The sequence below is a fragment of the Myotis nattereri genome (assembly GCF_964212035.1).
Source record: "Myotis nattereri genome assembly, chromosome: Y".
Taxonomy (NCBI): Eukaryota; Metazoa; Chordata; class Mammalia; order Chiroptera; family Vespertilionidae; genus Myotis; species Myotis nattereri.
Window position 1 is genome coordinate 7,935,293 of NC_138094.1, and position 16,294 is coordinate 7,951,586.

General features: G+C 41.4%; 1 pseudogene across 1 annotated transcript in view; it reads left to right on the forward strand.

Annotated features, from left to right (window-relative positions):
* LOC308512315 (centriole and centriolar satellite protein OFD1-like) overlaps window positions 1-16,294 on the forward strand; it is a 142,450-nt pseudogene that overhangs the window by 84,223 nt on the left and 41,933 nt on the right. The window contains exons 2-4 of the transcript in view: window positions 5,343-5,450; window positions 6,692-6,828; window positions 7,454-7,616. The product of the transcript in view is annotated as a centriole and centriolar satellite protein OFD1-like (transcript). The remainder of the gene's footprint in view (window positions 1-5,342; window positions 5,451-6,691; window positions 6,829-7,453; window positions 7,617-16,294) is intronic.

Genomic DNA, 16,294 nt, shown 5'->3' on the forward strand with positions numbered 1-16,294 from the left:
AACAAAGATTGGCCGTTAACTGCCAACAAGATGGCGGCTAACTTGCATATGTAGGCACAATGCAGGGAGGCGAAAGGGAAAGCAGGAAGAAGCCCCCTGCCACTGACAGTGGTCGGAAACCCAGGGGGGAGCTAAGAACTGGGGGGCAGGGCAAAGGCGGCCCTGGGGCCGCCTTTGGCCTGCCCCCCAGCCATGATCGGAGAATCAGGCGCCTTTGCCGCCCTGGCCAGTGATAGCAGGAAGTAGGGGTGGAGCCAGCAATGGGAGCAGGGCACGGTCAAAGCTGGTAGTCCCGGGAGCTAGGGGTCCCTTGCCTGGGCCTAATGCGAAGCCCACGATCACGGCGCCCCCCGCTGCCACTGCAGGTCCCCGCTGCCCGGGACTGACGCCTAGGCCAGAGGCGTTAGGCCTGGGCAGGGGCGGAGCCTGCTACCGTGGGGAGCTGGGGTTCCCCTTCCCAGGCCTGACACCTCTGCCGGAGGCCTCAGGCTTGGTCAAGGGGCCGATCCGGTGATTTGTGATCGGAGGGTGATGAGGGTCAACTCCTCTGGCTGAGGCGTCAGGCCTGGGCGGGGGTTGGAGCAAGCGATCAGAGGGAGGTGGGGGTCCCCTGTCCAGGCATGATTCCTGGGCCAGAGGCCTCAGGCCTGGGCGGGGGCCAGAGCCAGTTATCGGGGGGCAATAGGGGTCCCCTGTCCAAGCCTGACACCTCTGGCAGAGGCGTCAGGCCTGGGCAAGGGGCCGATCAGGCGATTGGAGGGTGATGGGGGTCAACGCCTGAGGGCTCCCAGTATGTGAGAGGGAGCTGGCTGGGCTGAGGGACACTCTCCCCCCACACACACACCCAGAGCACGAATTTCGTGCACCAGGCCCCTAGTTACGTTACTAACAATGTACCTACCTATATAGTTTAAGTTTAAAAAGTTTGGCTCTCAAAAGAAACTTCAATCGTTGTACTGTTGATATTTGGCTCTGTTGACTAATGAGTTTGCTGACCACTGGGTTAGGGCAAAGCATTTTTTTTAAGGCTCTTTGGCAGAGCATGTGTATTCTTCTCAGTATAAATGTCTTTTGTACTATAGGATTTTTGATGTATAAGTACTGTTCTGAACTTGTAGTTATATACTCTTGTTCTTTTCAGGTGTAGGATAGAAGATAGAGGTATAGCAACTCTGTTTGTTTCCTGCTTGTATAGTATTGATATGAATACGTTGCGTGGATATAGGCAACATAGTCTTGAGCTCTGCTCAATTAATATGTTTCCAGATTATATGCAAAGTAGATTAGGACAATATTCAGTAGTTCAGTTAATTTAGAGGTTTTCTTAAAACTCAAAGGAAAACTAAGACATTATAACCTTGAAGAAAATTACCCACTTTGAACCTAAGTTTTCATATTTGTAAAATGTGGGAAAATTACTGTATTTCACAGTGTCTTGAGATGTAAATAATATATATGGAAGTGCATTTTTAAAAATATATTTTTATTGATTTCAGAGAGGAAGGGAGAGGGAGAGAGAGATAGAAAAATGAATGATGAGAGAGAATCATTGATCAGCTGCCTCCTGCACACCCTCAACTGGAGGTGGAGTCCTGCAACCTGGACATGTGCCCTTGACCAGAATCGAAACCAGCACCCAATATTTCTTCCAATATTATTTTCATATTCTTCATCAATCCACAGAGAGTTGAGGAAGCAACAGAATTTTCTCTTATACATGCTATCTGAATCAAAGACTGCTGAAATGGACTCATAGGGAAGATAGTTAGAGTCTTCATGTGTTCTGACTAAGCAGCAATTCACTTGGAAGCAGGTGAAAACAGCTTCTCTGGCCAGAATCCATGGGCTGCTTATCTCATAGAGTAAGACAAAGTGTGCAGCAGAGTAGTACTAACTTTTGGCCATGGATCTAAAACAACTCCCCCATCAGACCTGCCTTGAGTGTGACGGGGGACGGTGCCCCAACCCCCCAATCGGCCCTACCCTGAGCGTGACTGAGGGTGGCATCACAACCTCCCAATCCACCCTGCTTTGTGCATGACAGGGGGCGGCGCCCCAACTCCCAAATCAGCCCTGCTCTGAGCCGGACCAGGGACTGCACCTAGGGATTGGGCCTGCCCTCTGCCACCCGGGAGCAGGCCTAAATAAAACGATTCTAATAAAACGATTCTAATTTGTGTGGCAAATCTGTGTATTCCTAGTGCAGCAAACCTGAAAGTTTGTTCCCATTTGTTGTTGTTTTTTTTTTTTCTTTTTTGTCATTGAGCTAGACACAACTGAGAAAGCAGGTCATTCACGAATTGATGAACCCTGTATTGAGTGGAAGTCCTCCACCATTTCAGTGGAAGGGAGTGCCCTCTTCTTTTTAAAACATATTTTTATTGATTTCAGAGAGGAAGGGAGAGGGAGAGAGAGAGAGAAATATCAATGATGAGAGAGAATCATTGCTTGGCTGCTTCCCGCATGCCCCCCCACTGTGGATTGAGCCCACAACTTGGGCTTGTGCCCTTGACTGGAATCGAACCCGGACCCGTCAGTCCCCAGGCCAACGCTCTATTCACTGAGCCAAGCCAGCCAAGGCAGGAGCGCCCTCTTAATAGGCAGGTATACCTGTGTCCCACATGAGAAACCAGAGTCTGCAGAAGTGGGTAATTTGCTTAAGGTCACAGGATTTCAAGATGGCAACACAGGGCAGTAAATCTAGATCTCTAAAATGTGCTCTTTAGATAAGAGAAATAAAGAATACATTAATTTTTTTTGAAACCTGTTTTAATCCTCAAGTATTAAAACATATGTTTACCACTTCTTAATTATTTTAACTATTCCTACACCATTGCCTTTGAACATATTAGTTACATTTTATCTTAAAGGCAGATATAGCAAACTTTCCATATATTTTTTAAATTGACTTAATATTTTAGAGCAGCTTCATAGCAAAATTGAACAAAACGGAGAGTTTCTGTATGTCTCCTCCTCCTTCATGCACAGCCTTCCCCATGATCAACATTTTTACAGTCAATGAGCCTACATGGTGGCATCATTGTCACCTAAAATCCATAATTAACATTAGGGTGCACTCTTTATGTTGTCCCTATGTTTTAATTCTCTTTCTATTAGCTGTAGTTGTCCAAAAGTTTCTTATTCAGAAGTTTTAAGAAATCTTGAACAGTGTTAGTATTTGAAAAACTTGAAACTTAAATATGCTGTATTTAAGTTTCCCTGAGCAATAGTCAATTACATAGTTACTAGAGGCCGGATGCACAAAAATTTGTGCACTGGCGGGGGTGGGGGTGCCCCTCAGCCCCACTTGTGTCCTCTCACAGTCTGGGACCCCTCGGGAGATTACGACCTGCTGGCTTAGGCCCACTCCAGGGTGGCAGAGGGCAGGCCCAATCCCTAGATGCCTGCACCGCAGCTCCTGGTCGGGCTCAGAGCAGGGCCGACAGGGGAGTTGGGGTGCCGCCCCCTGTCATGCACAGAGCAGGGCAGATCAGAAGGTTGTGATGCCACCTCCAGTCACGCTCAGGGTAGGGCCGATTGGGGGGTTGGGGCGCTGCCCCCTGTCACGCTCAGAGCAGGGCCCATCAGGGGGGTTGGGGCTCCGTACCCTGTCAACACACAGAGCAGGGCCCATCAGGGGGTTAGGGAGCTCCCCCCTGTCATGCACAGAGCAGGGCCGATCGGGGGGTTGGGGAGCTCCCCCCATCATACACAGAGCAGGGCCGATCAGGGGGTTGTGATGCCACCCTCAGTAACGCTCAGGGTAGGGCCGATTGGGGGGTTGGGGTGCTGCCCCCTGTCACACTCAGGGCAGGGCTGATGGAGAGGTTGCGGCTCCACCCCGTCACACGCAGAGCAGGGCCCATGTGGGGGTTGGGGCGCTGCCACTGTCACACTCAGGGCAGGGTCAATGGGGAGGTTATGGCTCTACCCTGTCACACACAGATTAGGGCCCTGCTCTGTGTGTGACAGGGGGCAGCGCCCAAACCCCCTGATTGTCCCGGCTCTGTGCGTGACAGGGGGTGGCGCCGCAACTTCCCCATCAGACCTGCCTTGAGTGTGACGTGGGGTGGTGCCCCAACCCCCCAATCGGCCCTGCTCTGAGCCGGACCAGGGACTGCACCTAGGGATTGGGCCTGCCCTCTGCCACCCGGGAGCAGGCCTAATCCAGCAGGTTGTTATTTCCCGAGGGGTCCCAGACTGCGAGAGGGCACAGGCCGGGCTGAGGCATCCCCTCTTCCCCCCCAACCCCCCCGAGTGCACAAATTTTTGTGCACCGGGCCTCTAGTACTAATATAAGGGTAATACGCTAATCAGACTGGATGTCTTCCAGACATCCTTCTGGACAAAGCCATGTTGGTGAGGGCCGAGGCAGAGGCAATTAGGGGCAATCAGGCCAGCAGGGGAGAGCAGTTGGGGCAATCAGGCAGGCAGGTGAGCGGATAGGAGCCAGCGGTTCCAGATTGGGAGATGGATATTGGACTGCCGGTTTAGACCCATTCCTGGCAGTTGGACATTCCCCGAGGGGTCCTGATTTGGAGAGGGTGCAGGCCAGGCTGAGGGATCCTCCCTCACCACTCCCTTACCCCACTCTTTCCCCCTACCCCGTGCATGAATTTTGTGCACCGGGCCTCTAGTATTATATATTTAAATGAATTAATCATGAAGAGCATAGTTAATTAAGCACCTGTTGATTGAGATTTTGTTGTTTTATTGTTTGGGTTTTGCCATTAGAAGCGGTGTGCAGTGTACACTCTTTGTTTCCCTGTGGAAGTGTAGCTGTGTGAATTCCTAGAGGTGAAAAGACTAGGTTAAAGAACACATGTCTTTTTGAATACACAAACACTAACAAATTTCCCTCCTGAGTGATTGAACCTGCCGACTTCCCCGCTTTCTTGCCAGCACTTCACGTATGATCAGAGTTTTAATCTTAGCAGTCTTATTGGGAAAATATGACCCCTTTGTTTTAGTATTAACTTGCATTTTCTTAGGATTTTGTTTATCGACATTAAATTGTCTTACTGATTTATTAGATCTCTTTAATATTATGAAAGTTAGTGTGCTTTCTCCTCATTATAGCAAATATTTTCTTCCAGTGTGTCATTTGTCTTTTGACTTTATTTCATGCCATATATAAGTTCTTAGTTTTTATGTTATTAAATATTTCTCTTTATCACTTCTAGATTTTTGTATCATGCTTGGGAAGGACTTCCTTCAGAAATTATTCTTAAGAGATATATAACGTACAACAGGATAATGTTATAAGTCCAAAATTTATAAAGTGACTGAGTAATGGTTGAATGAAAGTTGTGAGACAAAACTATGTACATTGTGTTTTTTAGGTTTTCTCGTGGAGTTTTTAAAAGAAATGGCAGAATATCATCAGGCTAAAGAGACTTGTGACATGGACCCTCAGACAAGTGCAATTTTGCCTAGCAAAGACTCCCTTGGTAATTTCAGGCTTTTTTCCTGATTCCAGGTTTCTATTTTCTTTTTGAATGAAGAAAAAGATCTGCTTTCCTATGTTGTGTGTGTTCCTAAACTGTGTGCAGGTGGAGTGCTCATTTCCCATTGTGTCAGCACAGTCCTACCTTCAGTGCTGCCCCTCCCTCTGTGATCACCAGGTGGATGCAAAGGCCCATGTTCTTGTTTGTTGGGTCAACCCCTCAACTGGCAGGCTCTTCCCTGTGACTCATCTAACTTTATCGTATAGCCATTAACGTGAGAAGATCCTAGACTATTTGCATTGCGGAAAACTAGAGAAGTCAGTGGCCCGTCACTTCATGTTATAGTTGAGGAAACCAAGGTCACCAGATGAAGGAAAAGTGATACTGGAGTCCAAGTTTTCTGGTCCATGATCCAGATCCTTTTCCATGGGACAGCCTTTCTACATACAGTACCATCCTGCCTTTAGGCGTATGCTCAGAAGGGAAACAGGTGGCTAAAATGCTGTGATTAATCCTGGCTCCTCCTTACTCATTAAAAGCAATAACTTGTTAGACAATAAATTCAAATATCTTAATCTGATTCTGCCAGTCTTTTTTTTCCTGTGCATACTTTTTAGTGGGCACTGGTGTTTACATGATTGAGATTGCACTCTCGTGTGGGTTTTGCACTCTGTTAATGTTTGATTCTAATCCACATTTGGTTTGAGGGCTTCGGGTCTGCTGCAGAGAGCACTGGAATGAGAGAAATAGCAGACCTGGCTTTTGTCCCAGTTATGCCATTGTGTAGTTGCTAAGCCCTCTGGGAGTCACCTACACTGTGTGGGCACCTGTGTCCTCTGTAAAATGGAAGACTTAAAACTAAGAATCTCTGATTCATTTTAAGATCAGTGTTTTGAACATGTGACTCAGCTTTCACCAAAGACCATAAAAGAACTCTTTGGCACTTGGAGACTGGAAAAAGATGCCATTGTTTTCTGACCTACCTTTTGCTTTCTTTTCCCCTGACTTTTATGATGGAAATTTTCCAGCATTCAAAAAAGTTGAAAGTTTTACAGTTCACCAGTAAGTTTGTATTATGTTTGCTTGATCACTTTCTGTACATCCAGTAATCTATCTCAATTTTTTGAATTGGTTCAGAGTAAATTGCAGATGCCCCCTGCCCGTATCCCTGTACTCTTTGCTTTTGAACAGACTTCTTGCTCACCTACCCTGAGTCCTCTGCCCTGTTTGTGTTTTTTTAATAGCTGAGAAGCTTCAACATATTGATGATCAGTTTTCAGGTGCTTACCCTCAGCATCCAACATTAGGAACTTTAGAAATAAAGTTAAATGAATATAAGAGAGAACTAGAACAGCAGCTTCAGGCAGAAATGCATGAAAGGGTAAGTTTATCTTGTTGCTGTTAACAAAAGTGATATTTTTGCTTATCTTTTCATTCTTAATCTTAGGTATATAGGAAAATATCTAGAATCTTTAATAAACTAGAGGCCCAGGGCATGTGTAGGTTCCCTAGTAGCTACCTGCTGGTGGGGCCTCCCTTTCCCTGGCCACCTGCTGCCAGGTGGGGCTGGTCTCAGGGGACGGGCTGCAGGTGGTTGGCCAGCCCCGCCCCTGCTTGAACTCCCGGTGAAGGGGACAATTTGAATATATGGCTTTTATTATATAGTTAATATGATATGTACTCTTGTGCATGTTATTATTTTTCTTTCCACTTGCTGTTGTTTCTTTTTGCCTTTTGAATGAGTTTTACAGGAACAGTTAATGAGACCAAAGATGAATTAAACTATAAATATAGGGTGTCCCAAAAATATATAAACACACCTTGAATAATTATAAAGGCAGTGTATATTAAACAACATTTTCACAATTGAGCTATCGGCTGTTAGAGTGTGTATACATTTTGGGGGGGATACCCTGTATAATTAATGAATATTGAACTTAAACATGGAGAATTTGTTACTAATTGTTTAGTATTATTATTTACAATGATTTGTAGTCAATTTGCAGTTGAAGCATTTTAAAAATACTGAAGTAGTACAAATTAAAATGGAAGAGAAAGGAAAGTCTGAGGAGTTAGTGGTTTGGGAATGATGTTGGAGAGCTTGTCAAGCAAGATCGGAAGCCTTCTTGGGAAAAGATGTTCCTTGAGAGAATTCAAAAGCACCAGAAGGCAATATTTTAAAATCATTTACTGGATGGCTCCTTCCTGCAGCTGCTTGTAGATTTGCTAAAAGTCCAGGGGTGAGATGAGACATTTGCTGGAACACTTGAGGACCTAGAGCAGTGATGGTGAACGTTTTGAGCTTGGCGTGTCAAAAATTTTGAAAAACCCTAACTTAACTCTGGTGCCATGTCACATATAGAAATATTCATATATTTTTTTGATATTTGCAACCATAATAAAAAAAGATTTATATTTTTGATATTTATTTTATATATTTAAATGCCATTTAACAAAGAAAAATCAACCAAAAATATGTATAAAATGAACAAAAACAGAAAAACAATGTACATTTAAGAAAAAATAATAATAAAAACAATGATAATCATTACCATTTGCAACGTCATGGATGGAACTGGAGAGCATTATGCTAAGTGAAATAAGCCAGTCAATGAAGGAAAAATACCACATGATCTCACTCATTCATGGATAATAGAGACCATTATAAACTTTTGAACAATAATAGATACAGAGGCAGGCCTGCCTCAAACAGATTGTCAAACTGCAGCGGGAAGGCCGGGGAGGGTTGGGGGGCAGGAGGTAGGGGGGTAAGAGATCAACTAAAGGACTTGTATGCATGCATATAAGCATAACCAGTGGACATAAGACATTGGGGGATAGGGGAGGCTAGGGGACTGTCTAGGGCGGGGGAATAAAATGGAGACATATGTAATACCCTTTGGAATACTTTAAGCAATAAATTAAAATAAATAAAATAAATAAATAAATAAATAAATAAATAAAAAATTAAAAAACAAACAAACAATGATAATCAAATGGTACGAAAACTAGAAATTAGTGACTTTTTTGGTGCTGAAGTTTGTCTGCTAATTCTTCGATTGCAGGTTCATACTTGGTGCACTTCAAAGCCAAGCAAGCGCCACTAACATCATGTTAGCCGGTTCCTTTTGTTCATTTTAATATTATTTAATGCTGAGAACAAAGTCTCACAAAAATATGTTGATGAAAAAATTGTTAGCAAAGCCATCGCTAGATTTTTTATATTGCTAAAAGTGTCAGGAACTCTGTTCCAAGCACTCAAAATTTCTTCTTCATAGTTGCACTCTTCATGTTTCAAACGATTTCGTTCCAGATTTTCAAGTTTCGACCTTAAGTCGACAAACACGAGTCCAAATGCTACCTTGAAAATCTGCAAGTTGCATCTCTAAATCATCAATTTGCATCCATTGGAAATTATTCAATTCCAAAGTACTGTAAACTACATCCAGATACTTAATTATTTTAATGGTCTGTTCTAGGCTTCTAAATTGGTTGAATCTTTCGCTGAACTGTTCAAAGAACGTGTTTACTATATTCTGGTACATAAGTATAGACTCCATTACACTTGTAGTAGCCTTCTCGAAATACTTTTTCATCTGAGGAAAATACGAGTTTTAGTTTCAATATCTCGCTTGAAAATTTTAAGTTTACTTTCAAAAGATTTGATGTATCCAAACATAACGTCAATATTTTTGCCAAAACCTTGTAATTTTAAGTTCAGTTCATTCATATGAACAGAGAGATCTGTAAAAAACATCAAATTGCTGACCCACTTATGATCATTGATCTGAGGAAAGTTTGCCAGATCCTTATTCTCAATAAATACCATAATTTCTTCAAAGCACTCCACAAATCGCTCAAGTAGTTTTCCTCGACTTAGCCATCTCACACGATTGAACATCAGTAGTCCACTGTAGGTTGAATCAACTTCCTGTAAAAGTACAGAAAATTCTCGCTTGTGAAGGGGTCGAGAAGCTATAAAATTCACAATTTTTGTTACAACTGACATTAAATCATTCAATTCAGAGAATCCCGATTTGGCACACAACACCTCCTGATGGATAATGCAATGAAAAGGTGCAAGTGGATGTCTAATAGCTTCCATAAACAATTTCAGGAATCCCACTTTTTTCCCACCATCTTTGGTGCCCCGTCTGTCGTGACTGACACAATTTTAGAGATATCAATGTTTAGGACACTGAATGTTTTTATAACAACTTTACATATTTGGTTTCCTGATGTACTCATTGGCACTTATTCTAACTTCATCAACTCTTCTCTCATAGTGAGACCATCAGAATATCTAGCAATAATGGCCAACCGAGCATATGATGTGACATCAGTAGTTTCATCAAGAGAAATCAAAAAATATTTACATCTATTTAAGTCTTTTTTTTATTGACTTTGTACGTTTTTGCCAAGATCTGTTATTCTACCTTTTTTTAAAATTAAATCTTTATTGTTCAGATTATTACAGTTGTTCCTCTGTTTTCCCCCCATAGCTCCCTGCCACCCAGTTCCCACCCCACTCTCTGCCCTTACCCCAACCCCCTACTGTCCTCACCCATAGGTGTATGATTTTTTTTTCTATGTCCCTGATTCTATTATGATCACCAGATTATTTATTCACTTGATTCTTAGATTCACTTGTTGATAGATGCATGTTTGTTGTTCATAATTTGTATCTTTACCTTTTTCTTCTTCTTCCTCTTCTTAAAGGATACCTTTCAGCATTTCATATAATCCTGGTTTGGTGGTGATGAACTCCTTTAGCTTTTCCTTATCTGTGAAACTCTTTATCTGACCTTCAGTTCTGAATGATAGCTTTGCTGGATAAAGTAATCTTGGTTGTAGGTTCTTGGTATTCATCACTTTGAGTATTTCTTGCCACTCCCTTCTGGCCTGCAAAGTTTCTGTTGAGAAATGAGCTGACAGTCGTATGGGTATTCCCTTGTAGGTAACTGAGTTTCTTTCTCTTGCTGCTTTTAAGATTCTCTCTTTGTCTTTTGCTCTTGGCATTTTAATTATGATGTGTCTTGGTGTGGTCCCCTTTGGATTCCTTTTGTTTGGGGTTCTCTGCGCTTCCTGGACCTGTAAGTCTATTTCTTTCACCAGGTGGGGGAAGTTTTCTGTCATTATTTCTTCAAATAGGTTTTCAATATCTTGCTCTCTCTCATCTTCTGGCACCCCTATAATTCTGATGTTGGTACGCTTGAAGCTGTCCCAGAGGCTCCTTACACTATCTTCGTATTTTCGGATTCTTTTTTCTTTTTGCTTTTCCAGTTGGGTGTTCTTTGCTTCTTTGCATTTCGAATCTTTGACTTGATTCTTGCGCTCCTCTGGTCTGCTGTTGGGTGTCTGTATAGTATTCTTTATTTCAGTCAGTGTATGCTTAATTTCTAGTTGGTTCTTTATCACAACATCGAGGGTCTCATTAGATTTCTTGAGGATCTCACTACATTTATCGGCGGTCTCACCAGTCTTTTCGAGGGCCTTACTAAGTTTATCAGCAGCTTCTAGACAGTTCTTGAGAGACCTTAAAAGTGTGGTTTTGAGCTCTGTATCTTCCATTTCTGACATTTGCGTCCTATTTCTTTGTCTCCGCATTTTTTTATCTTTTCTTGGTGCACCCCCTTGTGGTCTTTGTGCGCAGTCTTGTTGTAGTTAAGCCTTGATTGTTGTCGGCAATACCGGGGGTGATTTGGCCTCCAGGCTAACTGGCTATGAGAGCTATTCTGCCTTTGATAGTATTTCTACTGAGTGGTAACTTAGAAATTCTTTTAATAACATCATCTTTTTTTTTCATATCGTGAAATAGAGCTGGTGCACCTCTTAGAAATGTTTCCTTACTAAATTCTCTGTCACTGAGGGTTTTTTCCATGCTGAGCTATGGAGAGAGCAATATAGTAACTTGCTGATATTAAATTTGTAGAGCATCTTACAAATTTAATGATGGAATTTGATTGACTTTTATAGAGGTGTAGCTGCCTAGAAATGCATTCCTTCCTCTCATCAATACTTTTTTTCAAGAACTGACAATGATTAGTTTCAAAATGTCTCTTTACATTCCACGTTCTGCTTACTACTGTTTCATTAAACACTATGCACAATGAATTGTTGTTTCTGTTGACAATCCCGTACATCTCGGTGCATATGTCTTTTTAAGGGTCGGCTACTGCTACTTCCACTTCCCTTATCATTCAATCTTGCTTTTTTATTTTTTTGATTCTCCATCACAAGGCTGCAAAAATAAACATAAATGACGGCATTTTTTATAGAAGGTTGATAGTTTTCTTACCTATTAACTTTTTGCAGTGTTGTTGCACTGACTCCTGTTGCAAAACAATTCAAAAACAGTACGTATAACCAACAAATATATGGTGCTGTAATCAATTATCTGACACGCAGAATGTCTCGTTGAGCACTGTTGCACTGTATATCTTTTTGTTTTTTTTTTATTAGGTAAGGTATTACAAATGTGTCCTCTTCCCCCCCATTATCCCCAGCCTCCCCAACCTCCCCGCACACTCATGCTCCCATCCCCCTGTTGTCCATGTCCATTGGTTTGGCTTATATACATGTATACAAGTCCTTCGGTTGATCTCTTCACCTTACCCCCGCCTTCCCCTACTTTCCTTCTGGGGATTGATAGCCTGATTGCTGTTTCTCAGTCTTTGGATCTGTCCCTTTTCATCAGTCTATGTTGTTCTCTATAATCCACAAATGAGTGAGATCATGTGGTATTTATCTTTCTCTGACTGACTTATTTCACTTAGCATAATGCTCTCCAGTTCCACCCATGCTGTTGCAAAAGGCAAGAGTTCCTTCTTTTTTACCGCAGCATAGTATTCCATTGTGTATATGTACCACAGTTTTCTAATCCACTCATCTGCTGATGGGCTCTTAGGCTGTTTCCAAATCTTAGCTATGGTGAATTGTACTGCTATGAACATAGGGGTGCATATATCCTTTCTGATTGGTGTTTCTGGTTTCTTGGGATATATTCCTACTAGTGAGATCACTGGGTCAAATGGGAGTTCCATTTTTAGTTTTTTGAGGTGGCTACATACTGTTCTCCACAGTGGCTGCACCAGTCTGTATTCCCACCAGCAGTGCAGAAGGGTTCCTTTTTCTCCACATCCTCTCCAACACTTGTTGTTTGTTGATTTTTTGATGATAGCCATTCTGACAGTTGTGAGATGATAACGCGTTGTCGTTTTGATTTGTATCTCTCCTATAATTAGTGACTTTGAGCATGTTTTCATATGTCTTTCGGCCTTCTGTATGTCCTCTTTCGAAAAGTGTTCATCTAGGTCCGTTGCCCATTTTTTTATTGGATTGTTTATCTTCCTTTTGTTAAGTTACATGAGACCCCTGTAAATGTTGGAAATTAAACCCCTGTCGGTGGTATCATTGGCAAATATGTTCTCCCATACAGTGGGTCTTCTTGTTGTTTTGTTGATGGTTTCCGTTGCTGTGCAAAAGCTTTTTATTTTGATGTAGTCCAATTTGTTTATTTCCTCTTTAGTCTCCATTGCCCTAGGAGCATTATCAGAGAGGAAATTCCTTGGGCATATGTTTGCAATTTCGCTGCCTGTGGATTCCTCTAGTATTTTTATGGTTTCCCATCTTACATTGAAGTTTTTATCCATTTTGAGTTTAATTTTGTGTATGGTGTGAGTTGGTGGTCTAGTTTCATCTTTTTGCATGTATCTGTCTAATTTTCCCAACAGCATTTATTGAAGAGACTGTCTTGACTCCATTGTGTGCTCTTGCCTCCTTTGTCGAATATTAATTGGGCATAGTGGTTTGTGTCGATTTCTGGGGTCTCTATTCTATTCCATTGACCTATATGTCTGTTCTTGTGCCAGTACCAAGCTGTTTTAAGAACAGTGGCTTTGTAATACAGTTTGATATCTGGTATTGAGATCCCACCTACTTTGTTCTTCTTTATCGGGATTGCTGCAGCTATTCGGGATCTTTTTTTTATTCCAGATGAATTTTTGGAACGTTCGTTCTAGATTTGTGAAATATGCCATTGGTAATTTAATGGGGATTGCATTGAATCTATAGATTCCTTTGGGTAGTATGGACATTTTGATGATGTTGATTCTACCAATCCATGAACACGGTGTGTTCTTCCATCTGTTTCTGTCTTCCTCTACCTCTGTTTTCAGTGTCCTGTAGTTTTTTGCATATAAGTCTTTTACCTCCTTAGTTAAGTTTATTCCTAGGTATTTTAATTTTTTTGGTTCAGTGGTAAATGGGATTGCTTTTGTAGTTTCACTCTCGGTAAGTTCACTTTTGGTGTAAAGAAATGCCATGGATTTCTTAGCATTAATTTTGTATCCTGCTACATTGCTGAATTCATTTATTAAGTCTAATAATTTTTTGATGGAGTCTTTTGGGTTCTGTATGTACAGTATCATGTCATCTGCAAATAAGGACAGTTTTACTTCTTTTTTTTCCAATCTGGATGCCTCTTATTTCTTCTTGTCTGATCGCAATGGCTAGTACTTCCAGTACTGTATTGAACTGGAGTGGTGAGAGGGGGCATCCCTGTCTTGTTCCTGATTTTAAGGGGAATGATTTTAGTTTTTGCCCATTGATTATGATGTTGGCTATTGGTTTGTCATATATGGCTTTTATTATGTTGAGGTATGATCCCTCAATTCCTATCTTGCTGAGAGTTTTTATCAAGAAAGAGTGTTGGATTTAGTCAAATGCTTTTTCCGCATCAATTGATATGATTATACGGTTTTTTTCTCTCAATTTGTTTACGTGATGTATCACATTTATTGATTTGCGGATATTGTACCATCCTTTCATCCCTGGGATAAATCCTACTTAGTCATGGTGTATGATCTTTTTGATGTACTGCTGGATCCGATTTGCTAGGATTTTGTTGAGGATTTTGGCATCTATGTTCTTGAGGGATATTGGCCTATAATTCTCTTTCATTGTGTTGTCTTTATCTGGTTTTGGTGTTAGGGTGATGCTGGCTTCATAGAATGAGCTGGGAAGTGTTCCTTCCTCTTGGATCTTTTGACATAGTCTGAGGAGGATAGGTTTAGTTCTTCCTTCAATGTTTGGTAAAACTCCCCTGTGAAGCCATCTGGCCCCGGGCTTTTGTTTGCTGGAAGCTTTTTGATTACTGCTTCGATTTCCTCCATAGTTATTGGCCTATTGAAATTTTTAGATTCTTCCTGATTAAGTTTTGGAATGTTGTATTTTTCTAGGAATATGTCCATTTCCTCCAGGTTGTCTAGTGTGTTGGAGTAGAGTTCATAGTATTTTCTAACAATCCTTTGTATTTCTATGGGGTCTGTTGTTATTTCTCCTATTTCATTCCTGATTTTGTTTACTTGGGTCCTCTCTCTTTGTTTCTTGGTGAGCCTGGCTAGAGGTGTATCAATCTTGTTTATCCTTTCAAAGAACCAGATCTTGTTTTTGTTGATCTTTTGTATTGTTTTTTTTGGTCTCTGTGTTGTTTATCTCCGCTCTGATCTTTGTTATTTCCTTCCTTCTGCTTAGAGTGGGCTTTTTTTGTTGCTCTCTTTCTAACTCTTTGCGTTGTAGAGTTAGGTCATTTATTCTCATTGTTTCTTGTTTCTTGCAGTAGGCTTGTAGAGCTGTGAACTTCCCTCTCAAGAGTTCTTTCACTGTGTCCCATAGGTTTTGGATTGTTGTGTTTTCATTTTTGTTTGTTGCCATGATGTTTTTTATTTCTTCTTTGATCTCTCTGGTAACCCAGTCGTTGCTTAATAGCATGCTATTTAGTCTCCATGTGTTTGATTTTCTTGGATTGTTTTTGTTGTAGTTGATTTCCAGTTTTATGTGTTTGTGGTCTGAGAAGATGCTGGATATGATTTCAATTTTCTTGAATTTGAAGAGACTTTATCTGTGACCCAGTACATGCTCTATCTTTGAAGATGACAAATGTGCAGTTGAGGAGAATGTATATTCTGTGGCTTTGGGGTGAAATGTTCTGAAGATGTCAATTAATTCCATCTGATCTAGTGAGTCATTTAGGATTGATGTTTCTTTGCTGAGTTTTTGTTTAGAGGATTTGTCCAATGGTGATAATGGGGTGTTAAGGTCCCCTACTATGATTGTATTGCTGTCAATCTCTCCCTTGATCTCCTCCAGAAGTTTTCTTACGTATTTGGGTGTTCCTATATTGGGTGCATATATATTTACCAGAGTTATTTCTTCTTGTTGGACTCCTCCGTTTAGTATTATGAAGTGGCCTTCTTTATCTCTTTTTATGTCCTTCACTTTGAGATCTAATTTGTTAGATATAAGTATTGCTACCCCGGTTTTTTTTTCACTTCCATTGGCCTAAAAAACCTTTTTCCATTACTTCACCATCAGTCTGTGTGCGTCTTTTTTTCTGAGTTGGGTTTCCTGTAGACAGCGGATATATGGGTCATGTTTTCTTATCCACTCATTTACCCTATGCGTTTTTACTGGGGCATTTAATCCATTTACATTTAAAGTTATTATTGATAGAAACTTGTTAGTCACCATTTTTGATCTTTACCGTTGCGTTCCTTCTTTGTTTCCTATTTTTTCTTTTTACAGCAGACCCTTTAGCATTTCTTGCATTGCTGGTTCGGTTGTAATAAACTCCCGTAGACCGTTTTTGTCTGTGAAGCTCCTGATTTGACCCTCAATTTTGATTGATAGCCTCGCTGGGTACAGTATTCTTGGATTCAGACCCTTCCTTTGCATGACTTTGTATATTTCATTCCATTCCTTTCTTGCCTGATGTGTTTCTGTTGAGAAATCGGTCTCTAGTCTGATGGAGGATCCTTTGTAGGTAACTTTCTGTCTCTCTCTGGCTG